Consider the following 12708-nt stretch of genomic DNA (forward strand, 5'->3'; position numbering starts at 1 on the left):
TTATTCCACACCTGTTTCCACCAGTTCACTTCTCCTCCCTCAAGTCTTTGTCTCAACAGTTTCCGGTAACCACTAACCACAGAAAAAATGCCCTTAGGATTTGGAGACCACGCTAGCCCATCCCTACCCTTAAGGGAGCTACAGTGTTTATTTGCCAAAATGCCCTGCAACTCTACACACTCTTCCTCCATCCCAACAACCGGCCATTCATTAGGAGTCTTCCACCACTCTAGATCCAGCCGACCGCACCTATAGACAGCCTTAAAGTCACTCACCCTTGACCATCCAACTTACAAGAACCTCTGGCCCAGGTTTCCAAGGTTAGGGAACTGATCAAGGATGGGAGGGTATCCATCCCAAGAATCATTCCAAAAAAGAACCTCTTCCCCCTTCTGCAGATCCAAAAAAGCCTTGCCATAATGAGAGAAGCTCCCCTCTTGAGAGTGTACTAGATCGATGAGCCCTTCCCTTCTAGCGGATATCTAGGGATTTCCTCCATCGAGATCCTCTGCATATATTTGTTGGCCAAAATCCTGGCCCAGCCTCAGTCCTGCTCAACACACCACCTCTAGTACAATTTAACTACAAGAGCCTCCCCAAAAAGAATAGATTGCCTTAACCCAAGCGCCCTGGACTGCTTCGGGGTACATACCAGGTCCCAGTTGATTAGGCTCCATTTGGAAGAGGTGAGATTACCTACCCATAAAAATTTCCTAGCCAGAGAATCCAACCCCTTCAAGAACCACTTAGGAGCCACCTGAAACATACATTGATAGATTGAAAGAGCCTAGACCACCGACTTAATTAGTAGAACCCTCCCCACAAAGGATAACCATCTATGAGTCCAGTGTTCAACCTTGGAGTGAAATTTATCCAAGATCCCCTGCCACGACTCCCTAGGGGGATTGCCAGGAGAAATAGGGATACCCAAATACGTCAAGGGCAGAGAGCCAACTTGGAATCTCAAGATAAGAGCAATCCTCCTCTGGATAGACTCAGGAGTGTTGAAAAAGAGGATAGAATATTTATCCTCGTTGATCATTTGGCCTGAAGCTGCAAGATAAACATCCAGAACCTTTCGCAGATTTGTAGCTTCGTTGATCTGCGCTAGGCCCATAAGGGTTGTATCATCCACAAACTGCAAATGAGACTGCGGCTGCAATTCATTACCCCATCTCCAACCCTGAGTAGATCCCTGGCCCACATTGTGCTTAATGAGCCTCCCTAGACCCTCAACAAGTAGAATGAATAAATAAGGGGAGAGGGGATCTCCCTGGCAGAGACCCCTAGAGGCACCAAACAGCTTGATATGGTCTCCATTGATAAGTACAGAGAAATAGGTGGACGTAACACAACTCATGACCCACTAGATCCACTCGTCCGCAAAACCAAAAGCCCTAAGGATCTTCTGAAGGAAGGACCAATGGACTCTATCGTATGCCTTTGCCATGTCCAGCTTGATAAACATAGCTTTTTCCTTGGAGGTTGCCATAGAATGAATGGTCTTCGTAGCAATGACCACCCCATCCAGAATTTGGCGCCCTTCCACAAACCCACTCTGCTCCTCAGAAATAACACTTCTTCAATCTATCCGCTATCAGCATCGAGATGATCTTATAAATCACATTGCAGGGGGAAATTGGGCGGAACTGGCCTAACTGGTCAGCCCCTGCACACTTGGGGATTAGAGCAATGAAGGTCGCATTCAATGCCCTAAGCATCCGTTTATTCCTCTGGGACTCTTGGACTACTTCCAATAAATCTAGCTTAATTATATCCCAGAACTCTTGAAAGAATTCAACGGGGAACCCATCCGGTCCCGGAGCCTTTCCTTTCTTCATGTGGAAGACTATCCTCTCAAGTTCCTCCAGCAAAATAGGATACAAAAGTTGCTCATTCATCTCCCTTGAGACAAGATAAGGGATGCAATCCAGAACCAAATTCTCCTCCACTGTTTCCCCCTAAGAATCCTCCCTAAAGAGGGACTGGAAAAACTGGAGAGACTCCCTAGACATCTCCTACATGGATAAGCACTGCTCCCCTCTGTCATTAACCAGAATAGGAATGGAATTTTCGTGTCTTCTTCCTTTCACTGAGTTGAAGAAGAAAGTAGTTTTCTTGTCCCCCTCCTTCAGCCAGTCAATACGAGCTCTTTGCTTCCAATATATTTCTTCCCGAAGCTCCCATTCCTCTACCACCTTGACAGCCTTGTCTTCCTCTCTAAGTAGATCCTCAGACAACCCATGCTCCCTAATTTCCCTAGGGATCTCATTCAGTGCAATTTGAGCAGCTTTCCTCTCATGAAAAATGTTCCTAAAGCCTTGTCGGTTCCACAGTTTAAGCTGAAGCTTTACAAATTGCAGCTGCTTGGCAAAAGAGTACATGGTAGTGCCAAAGGTCGGCCTCCCTTTCCTCCACCAATCCGCAACAAGGACCTACAAAGGAGGGTCCCGAAGCCACATAAGTTGGAATTTGAATGAAGGCGAACAGGCAACCCGAGCCGAAGATGAAACCAACTTGATGGGCCAGTGATCTGACCCTCTCCAGTCAAGAATCTTAGAACTTGTGGACCACCCCCCACCGATCCAAAAATAGGAAACTAGAAAACGATCCAGTCGCTCAACAATCCAATTCTCTCCCACCCTCATGTTGTTCCAAGCGAACAAACCATTGCTAGGCTTGATGTCAACTAGTTGCATCAAGGAGATACTATCCTGGAAAAGGAAAGAAGAAGGTTCCAACCGCATTACACCCCCCTTCTTTTCACTCAACTCCAGGATGGCATTGAAGTCTCCCGCCATAATCCAAGGGTGAAAGGGGGCCAACCTTCGCATACCTGAAACATGAGACCATAAGCCTTTCTTACCCTGAAAATCAGTGGGAGCATAGATATTTGAAAACAAGATGAATTCCCCAGTCTCAAGACTAGATAGCACCCCAGATAATGAGGATCTGGAAGCAACCCACTAGACAGGGTGGAACCTTAAAGGGTTCCAAAGGCAGGCCACCCCTCCCGAGGAACCAGCTACCCCAACACACTGACACTCACCTCGCCCCCATAGCTTTGGCACGAGACCCATCATACTCTCCACTGAAAGTTTAGTTTCTTGCAAGAAAAGGACATCAGGTGAATGATTCCTGATCAAATCCCGAACAGCTTTTTGTCTAGGGCCATTGTTCAAGCCCCTTACATTCCATGAAAGCACAATCATTTAGGAGGGTTTGAGAAGTGTGAATCCAAAGTCTTCACTGATCCTGACTCGACCAAATTCTCTCCCATCAATTTGATCTTATCCAGATCCTTCTTCCTGTTGACCTTTGAGCTCTTCTCTGAAGTGCTTTTCTTAATATCTCTCTGATGTAGACCCAGGTGAACGGCTGACTTATTACTTTTAGCCCCACCCAGTTCCAATTTTGAAGCTATGGGGGAACCCTCCCCCTCAGCCAGGTTAACCTCCATCCCAAGAGCCAGGCCCAACTAAACCCCTACTGTCTGGTCCATCTCTATCTGCTGGCTTCCAACCACTAGCAGGGCCTGGGAAGATTCCTCCATTACACTTTCCAACACCCCTCCAGATGCACCCTGATCTAGAGGGGTTAACCCCAGATTTACTTCCTGATGGCTCAGGTCATCCAAGGCCTCAAATCTATTGAAGGTATCCTCCTCACGTCTCTCCTGTAAGGGTCTCTTTTGTCCTCTATACTTGTTCTTTGTCTTTACTGAGACAAAACCATCAGCACCCTCTACCACACCCGACATGGGAGCTTTCCCTTTCTCAGCCCTATCAAGGCTCAGTTATGGCTGCTGAGGTTGTCTTACTACTGGTTTGTATCTAGGACACTTCCGTTGTAAATGACCATACTCATGACACAGATGGCAACGAAATGGTAGAGTCTCATAATCCAGTTGTTGAACCCATGAATAAGAGTCTGCGCACATATCTATAGCATCTGGCAAGGGTTTACTAAGATCTATTTCAACACAGATATGTGCAAAGGTCATTACCTTTCTCCCCAGAGTTTGCGATAAGGATCCGACTGGCCTCCCAAGCAGAGCAGCGAGCATCCGTAGCACATCCTCCCGATAGCATTCCACTGGAAGATGTGGTAATTGAACCCACATCGGAACCCTATTTGGGAGCTCCTCTGAAGGATTAAACCCCGCATGCCATGGCTTGATGAATAATCCCACCTGGTTGTAAAAATGCAGACCTCCTTCAAAGGCCCTATTGCGATCCTCCATGCAGTTGAACGTGACTATGAAATAGTTATTTGCCAAAAGCATAATCTCCATTTCCCCTTCCGGTGCCCACGTCCGTTGCGCCCAATTTTCCAAAAACTGCAGTGAAACCCTCATTCCCAAAAACTTGCAGTACAACGAGTGATTTGAAAAATATTCAATGTCTTCGGCTATTATCTCAAGAGGGATGATCAGCTTCGGCCTCTCACTGCATCTCTCCAAACACCCATTAATTTTCACCATGTGAGCGCTACCAACACTCCCAAATCCTGAGTCAGAAGAGAATAGGTTATTGTTAAATGTCTTCACATTCTGAAATGGGGGTTTTGAGCCCATCACAGCACGGAAATCCATAGCTGGGACCGCCTGCAAGGCTTCCCCACCCAAAGTCGCCATCGGGGCTCACAAAGAATTAAAAAAGAGAAAAAACAAGGACGCTGGCCAAGGGCCCACACCCCAAAGGTCTCCCCACAGGGACTCAGCACCCAAGGCCCCTCCCCTCACCCGTACCTCCGAAGATCGGCCTTCCTACAGTCCCAAGCTCCTGGGATATCCTCGGCTGCAGCAGTGAAGACCCCACCCCCACGCAGCCTTCACACCCCCCGGCGACCACCCTACAGCCACCCCCAAGCCCTCCAGCCCCTTCCACCACCGTCTACCCCCCTCTCGTAGCACTTCCCTCCCACACGAAGCCACACCAGCGCCGCTTGCGAGCTAGGGCCATGAAACCCTAGCTTGGCTTCCTGCATGCACCAACGTGGACGCCATCCTCCATTTTCTTTCAATTATTATAATTTTGAATTGTAATAAAAATATTTATTTTAATTTTTAATCATTATAATTTTGAATCATTGTTATTTTAAAATTATATTAGAATAATTATATTTATGTAATATTAACTATAATTCTTATTTTAATAAAATAATATAAACTAGCAATTGCACTTTGGTGTGCAATGGGTATGCTAAAGAGGTGTGGAAGGTCAATTGGCATGTAGTTCATGAGGTCAATTTGTGGCCATGATGTTGTTTGTGCAACAAAGGACTTGATTGAGAGGTGATAGCTTAAAATCAACTATGCATCCACTAACAAGGACTCAATCATAACTGAAATGAAACCTTTGAATTGAGAAGATAATCATTTTTTATTAGCAACATGCTCATGTTATGTTTGCAATGGGTGAGTGCAGGAGAGAGGTTGAGATAGGGCTAGAAAGAGGTATATAGAGGGGGGTAAGAGTGAGAGAGATACAGGTAAAGAGATAGATATAGAGATAGAAAATAAGATGAAGATATTGATGGAGTTGAGGATAGAGATGGAGAATGGGGATAGGAAAATGGAGAGAAGGAAAGAGATATGAGAGAGAGGGAGAGAGAGGGGAGAGAAATATATAGATATGGAAGAGAAAAATAAATAGTTGGAGAGAGATGAAGATATAAAAAGATAAAGATAGAGATAGGAAGTGATATATAGATAGGGGGAGAAATATAGTGGTAGAGAGAGATAGAGGGATAGATGAAAGAAATGATAGGGATCTATATAGGTATAGAGAGGAAAAAAGATATGGATATAGAGGTCCAAAAAGAGGGAGAATGAAAGAGAGATGGATGGATAGGAGGAGGCATGTCTAGAGATTAGGGGGAGAGATGATGATAGAGGTAGAGATGAAGATAGAGAAAAAGAGGAGGGAAAAAAATATGGAGCAAGGGAGAGGGGGAGATAAAGATAGAAAAAGAGGAGATAGAGAGGAGAGACAAAGAGGAAGAGAGAGAGATATATATAAAGGAAGAGGGAGATATGAGAGATATATATAGATCGTAAGATAGAACTAGATAGTTATAGATATATATATAGAGAGAGAGAGAGAAGAAGAGGGAGATAGATAAATAAATGGACAAATAGACATGGAGAGAGGGTGAGAAAATTAGGGGAGATAGATATATATTGGAAGAGAAAGAGAGAGATATAGAGATATACAGGAAGAAAAGAGAGAGAGAGGTAGAGATAAAGAGATAGATAGGGGGGTAGGGAGGGAATGAGGGAGGGAGAGATGGGGAAAAATAGAGAGGAGAGTAAGATAAAGAGAGGGATGGCCCAGAGATAGAGCGGGGGGTATTGATATATATAGAGGAAAATATAGATAGATAGAGAGTGACAAGGAGTGAGATAGAGATATATGTATAGAAAGAGATAGATAGACTAGCTAGAGAGAGATGGAGAGAAATATAAAACATGATATATTGTGAAAGAGATATGGAGTGAATGAGAGAGAGGGGGGAGGCAAGAGTGACAAAAAGGAGCTAACAAAGACAAGTAATAGAGAGAAAGGTTTAGACTCTAGAGAGAGAGAGAGAGATAAATATGGGGAAAGATAGAGAGATAGAGATAGCGAGAGAGGGAGGGGAGAGAAACATGGAGTGTGTGTGTATAAATTAGAGAGAGAAAAAGTAGATAGATATAAAAAGAGGGAGTGATGGGGAGATATAGAGAGATAAGATGGAAAGAGGGAGAGAAGGTATGTATATGGATAGAAAGATATAGATATAGGGATAAAAAGGATCTAGAGAGTAAATATAACTTGTAAAATATAAAGGGGTGAGAAAGAGGGGGAGATAGGAGAGAAATAGGGGGAGATGGATAAATAGAGATAGAAGGAGAGTGACAATTAAAGAGGGGGATAGAGAGATAGAAAGATAATAAAGATATAGGAAGTGACATATGGAGAGGTAGAGAGGGATATAGAGTGAGTGAGAGAGATGAAGGAAGAGGAGTGTATAAGATCTAGAGATGGTGAGATAGAATAGAGATAGGGAAGGAGAAATAACCTAGAGTGTGTGTTTGTGTGAGTGAGAGCGATATAGATATAAAGATAAGGAGGAAGAAAGAGGGAATGTGTGTGTGAGTAAAAGAGATATAGAGATAGATATAAAGAGGGAGAGAGAGGGAGAGAGATGATATAGAAGTAAAGAGATATAAAAAGAGGGAACAATAGGAGAGAGAGAGAGGGAGAGATGGAGAGATAGATAGAGTGAGAAGGATAGAAGGGGAAAAGAGAGAGAGACAAGGAGAGGTAAGGGGATATAGATAAGGGAGAGAGATGGAGATGGATATAATAATCAAATGACATGCTAACATCAACATAGCTCCCCAAGGACATATATGTTATCTTTAAATTATTGGCATGAAATAAGTAATCATAAATTAGTTGTTGTTTCTTGCTCTCTTGCTCTAAACATTTAATTTAGGTGTTAAGTTGAAATTTATTTTGTTATATAAATTAGAATAAAATTCAAATATATAATTGTACAACTCGGTTGGCCTAGTGGTGGAGAACTTGTGGTCATGAAAGAGAGGTCACGAGTTTGAATCCCACAAGGGGGTAGGGTATGTACAACTTATCGGCTTCGGCCCATTACCAATCAAAAAAAAAATCAAATATATAATTATTCTATAATAATAAATTTTTAATAAGACAAAATGTATTAATTCTAGCATCTTTTAATTATTATTTGTAATTCCATAAAAAATATAAATAATTAAAATACAATTTTCACTTAATAAAACAAAGAATATTTGAAAAAAAGTGAAAGAAGTAGAATAAATAATAAAAAATAGAACATCTAATAAAAGAAGATAATATTAAACGACATTCTTATCAAAAGGAAATAGTAATAAAAGAAATATTTAATTTAAAATATAATTATTCTACCATAATTATAATTTTCATAAGACAAATAACTATAGATGAAATTAAATATAATAATTTTTAGTTATTATAAAAAAAAAAAATTATTATTTAGCAAAAAAAAGACATAAATGATTAAAACAATTTTAAACTTGAGGGAAAATAAATAAATAAAAAAATTTAAAAAATTAGAATTAAATAGAGTTGGTTCTCTCTTTTTCAATATTTTTTCGTTTATTTTTTAAGAAACTTAAAAAAGATAGAATATTCTAATAAAAGAAATAATATTAAGAGATATTTTCACTAAAAGTAGATTATATATATAAAAAATCTACTTTTAGTGTATATATATATATATATATATATATATATATATATAATAAATAATATTAAAATGTATATTTTTATGCTTGAGGCATTCCTAAACCACCTACTTATTTTTATTTCTATAGTCTTGATTTTAAAAGTAGGTGGTTCACTTCATATAGGGAATGACTTTCTTATAATGATTATAATATAATAAAAAAATTATAATGAAAACATTATTTTTCCTTAAAAGCATAATCTTAATTTAATTTAAAAATATATATAACTACATTTGTAATAATACAATTAATCTCAAATTCAATTTTATTTTTTTTGCTCGGTAATAATTTATGTTTTATTTAAAACCAAAATAAAGTATACATAGTAAGTCTAAAAAAGTATTTGAGATCAAAAAGGGCACACCCGCCCACCAATATCAACCAATCAAAAAACTAGAACCCTACAACCCACCAACCCACCCATATACAACGAAATTTGCTAGATCGTGTCTCAAAAAGATGCCAATCCAAAAAGGACACGTCATCATTAAGAAAAACAAAATGCTTCAACTCACTGGACTTTCCTTTGATGGTTGCATCTCACCACCCTGGCATCTTTGTTCTCCATCACTCTCGTCAGCCTAGGTCGCAGCACCCTTCTTTGCTCCCGTTCGACCTTTGCCTTTGCCTGAGCAATGATACCTTTTAGCTCCTCAATTATGTATATAGTTTCAATGCATCCCATCCCCTTTTGGCCTCCTGCCTGTGATGAAACCTGCACATTCCTTTTGCCCATCGTAGAAAGGAGAATATACCAGTATTACCACCATTCCTACCATCCTCCACCCCTTCGCAAGCATCAAACCCCACTCTCGGTTCCACCCATTCCAGAAAAGAGTCCATTCCAATTAGGAAATCCTCATGAATTATCATTTGCATCACCTTTTTTACTGTGGTCGTGTCTTCGCCTAGTTCCAATCCCCAAGCCATAATGAGGGCATAAACATCCATTATGGTTTTGAACCTATATTTAATTGACTGAAAGCCCCCTCGACCACTATCACTGCACTCTGAGACAACAAAACATCAAGAAACTTGAACATTTTCTGCAATTGGCCTATGGTAATTTCACCGAAGAAGGCAAAGGTCCACCTCTTTCTTTGTAGGGTGAAATTGGCCTCCATACTTGCAACAAACCAATTGTACTACATCTCCAAATTAATACGAGCACCTTCACAAAGCTCTGTTTCAACTAAAATTATCTTATTAAAGATGTCTCGAGAAGAAGAGGGATGAAATAAATGCCAACTCATGGCCCGTAAAATCATCATTAGCAATGTGCCTCGCTTATCTCAATCGCCGCCTTTCTCTCACCATCTTCTGAAACTGTACTCTCCATCTGTAGTGTCATTAAAGGAGGCCACCCGCTCCCTCCTCAAGATTGATATTGCGAAAATCCTCCCATTTAAAGTCACCCACTTCACCAAATGTGAGAGCCCATTTTGATAAAATATCAACCTCGACATTACCCATACGTTTGATATGGCTTAACTGAAAATCCTCAAAATACTTTAATTCTTCCAGGATATTATGGATCCACCCTTGTAAATGCCATGCATCAATTCCTTTCTTCATTAAAGCCAAAATGATAATCAAAGAGTCTCCCTCCAAGTGTACTTTCCTCTCGCCTGACATCTTACACATCCTAACAGCCAACATGGTTGTTGTCGCTTTAGCCAAATTTTTAGTACCATCCATCAATCTCTAAGCACCTATAGCCAACGTATCACCCTTCCAATCCCGCACAATAACCCTTGCCCCTAAAGGTCCCAGGTTGCCTTTGGAAGCTTCATCAAAGTTCACTTTCTACCAACCCTCCAACGGTCTCTCCCATTTAATAATTAAATCATAATGGTTGGTTTGAACCCAACTAAGCCCCATCTCAAATTTAATTATTAATTTGTAGTGTAATATTATATTATCTTTTATATAAATGTAATATTAATTATAATTCATTTTAAGAAAATAACTATTAATAATTATAAAAATGAAAATAAACATTTTTTTAATCTTAATGAAATATATTTAAATTTATGATTAAAAGTTATTAAAGTATTTTGTATATATTAAAATAATTTTAAAAATTATGATTTTCAAAAAATATTAAAAAATAGAATGATTTCAAAAAATATATAAAATATAACTATAAAAAATACGTATAATGATTATGTTTATTTTTAAATAGAAATATTTGTATTTGATTTTTCATTTAATTTAATTTAAAATGAATCAATTCCTTATAATTGATTTAATTATCTATATTTTTAAATAAAAGAGAGTTATTGAAATTTATATGTCTATTTAGAAAAAAATATTTTATTTACATTATTATAAACTAGCAATTGCACCTTAGTGTGCAATGGGTATGCCGAAAGATGTGTGTAAGGTGAATTAGAAAAAACATTGGTCTATTTTTTTGCATATAATTGGGTAATACATGAGGTCACTTATTAGGTCATAATGTTGTTTGTGCAATAAATTTCTCATTAGAAAAGTGATAGCTTCAAATTAACTATGCATCCACTTATAGCGATCCAATCATAATTGAAACAAAACCTTTAAATTGATAAGAAAATCAAGTTTCATTACCGACAACACATGGTGAGAGCGAGAGAGAGGTTGAGATAGTGCTAGAAGGAGGGAGACATATAGGGGGGATAGGTGAGAGAGAGATGGGTAAAGAGATAAAGATAGAGATAGAGAAGAGAAGATAGAGATATAAATAGAGTTAGAGACAGAGATGGAGAATAAGGAAAGGAATATGGAGAGGAGGCAAGAGATATGGAGAGATAAAAGAGAGAGGGGAGAGATGTAGATAAAAATAGAAAAATAAAATTAAAAAAAGAGAAAGGGAGAGATAAAAAGATAGATATATAAGTGATATATAAAGAGAGGGGGAGATATAGTGATAGAGAGAGAGATACAGATAACTAGATAGAGTTAGAGGGATACATGAAATAAGTGATAGGGAAAGATAGATATAGAGAGGAAAAGAGATATAGATAAATAGAGCTCTAAAAAGATGGAGGAGAGAGAGGGAGAGGGAGATGGATGGATAAGAGGAATTTTCAGAGATATAGGGGAGAGAGGAAGATATAGGTAGAGATGAAGATAGAATGAAGGAGGCAAAGGGAAAATAGATAGAGAGATAGAGAGAGGTACAGGGAGATAGAAATATAGAAAGATAGGGGGATATAGAGGAAGAGATGGAGAGAGATCTATAAATGAAGAGGGAGAGATACATATAAATAGATGGTGAGATAGAGTGAGATAGATATCTAAGGATATATAGAGAGAGGGGGAGAGGGGGGCGATATATAATGAGACTGACAAACAAAGTGGGGATAGACAAATAGAGATGGAAAGAGGGGGATATAGAGGGAGAGATGCACATATATTGGAAGAGAAATAGAGATATGTAGAGATATACATGAAGAGAAAGAGAGATGGATAGAGATAAGGAGATAAGTAAGGGGATAGGGAGTGTGAATGAGGGAGGGAGAGATGGGGAGAATTACATAGGGGGAGAGAGAGAGAAAGAGAGAGAGAGGGGGGGGGTGAAGATAATAATATATAGATTAAGAGGGGGACATATATGTATGGAGATAGAGATAGAGGGGGCAAGAGTGAGAGAGAAATAAGGTGACAAATACAAGTAATAGATTAAAAGGTTTAGACCTTAGAAAGAGGGAGAGTGATAGGGAGGGGGGAATATAGGGAGATAAAACTAATAGAGATAGGAAGGGAGAAATAGGGAGTGTATGTTTAGAAAGAGTAGAAGTAGAGAGATATAAAAACAAGGAGTATGGGGAGAGGAAGATAGGGAGAGATAAGATAGAAAGATGGAGAGAGGGATGTATAGGGGTAGAAAGATATGGAGACAAGGGTAGAAAGGGGAGAGAGAATAGATATAACTTGTAAAATATAAAGGTGGTGAGAGAGAGAGGAAGAGAGGGAAGGAAATGGAAAGGGGGAGAGAGAGACATGGTGATGGAAAGATAAAGATATAGGAAGTGATATGTGAAGAGGTAGAGAGGGATATAGAGAGAGAGTAGGAGAGATGAGGGAAGAGGAATGTATAAGATCTATAGAGATAGAGATAGCAAGCGAGAGGGAGAAATAGGGAGTATGTGTTTGTGTGAATGAGAGAGATATAGAGATATAGATAAGGAAGGAGAAATATAGAATGTGTGTGAGTGAAAGAGATATATATAGAGGGATAAAAATATATAAATAGACATAGTGAGGGAGAGAGGGAGAAAGAGGGCATAGAAGTAGAGATATATAAAAAGAGGGAGTGAGAGGGGGAAAGGGAGAGATACAAAGATAGATATAGTGGGAATGGTAGAGGGGGCAAAGAGAGAGATACATGGAGAGGTAAGGAGATATAGATAGCCGAGAGAGAGATATAGATGGAG

This window comes from Cryptomeria japonica, chromosome 9, assembly GCF_030272615.1.
Source record: "Cryptomeria japonica chromosome 9, Sugi_1.0, whole genome shotgun sequence".
NCBI lineage: Eukaryota > Viridiplantae > Streptophyta > Pinopsida > Cupressales > Cupressaceae > Cryptomeria > Cryptomeria japonica.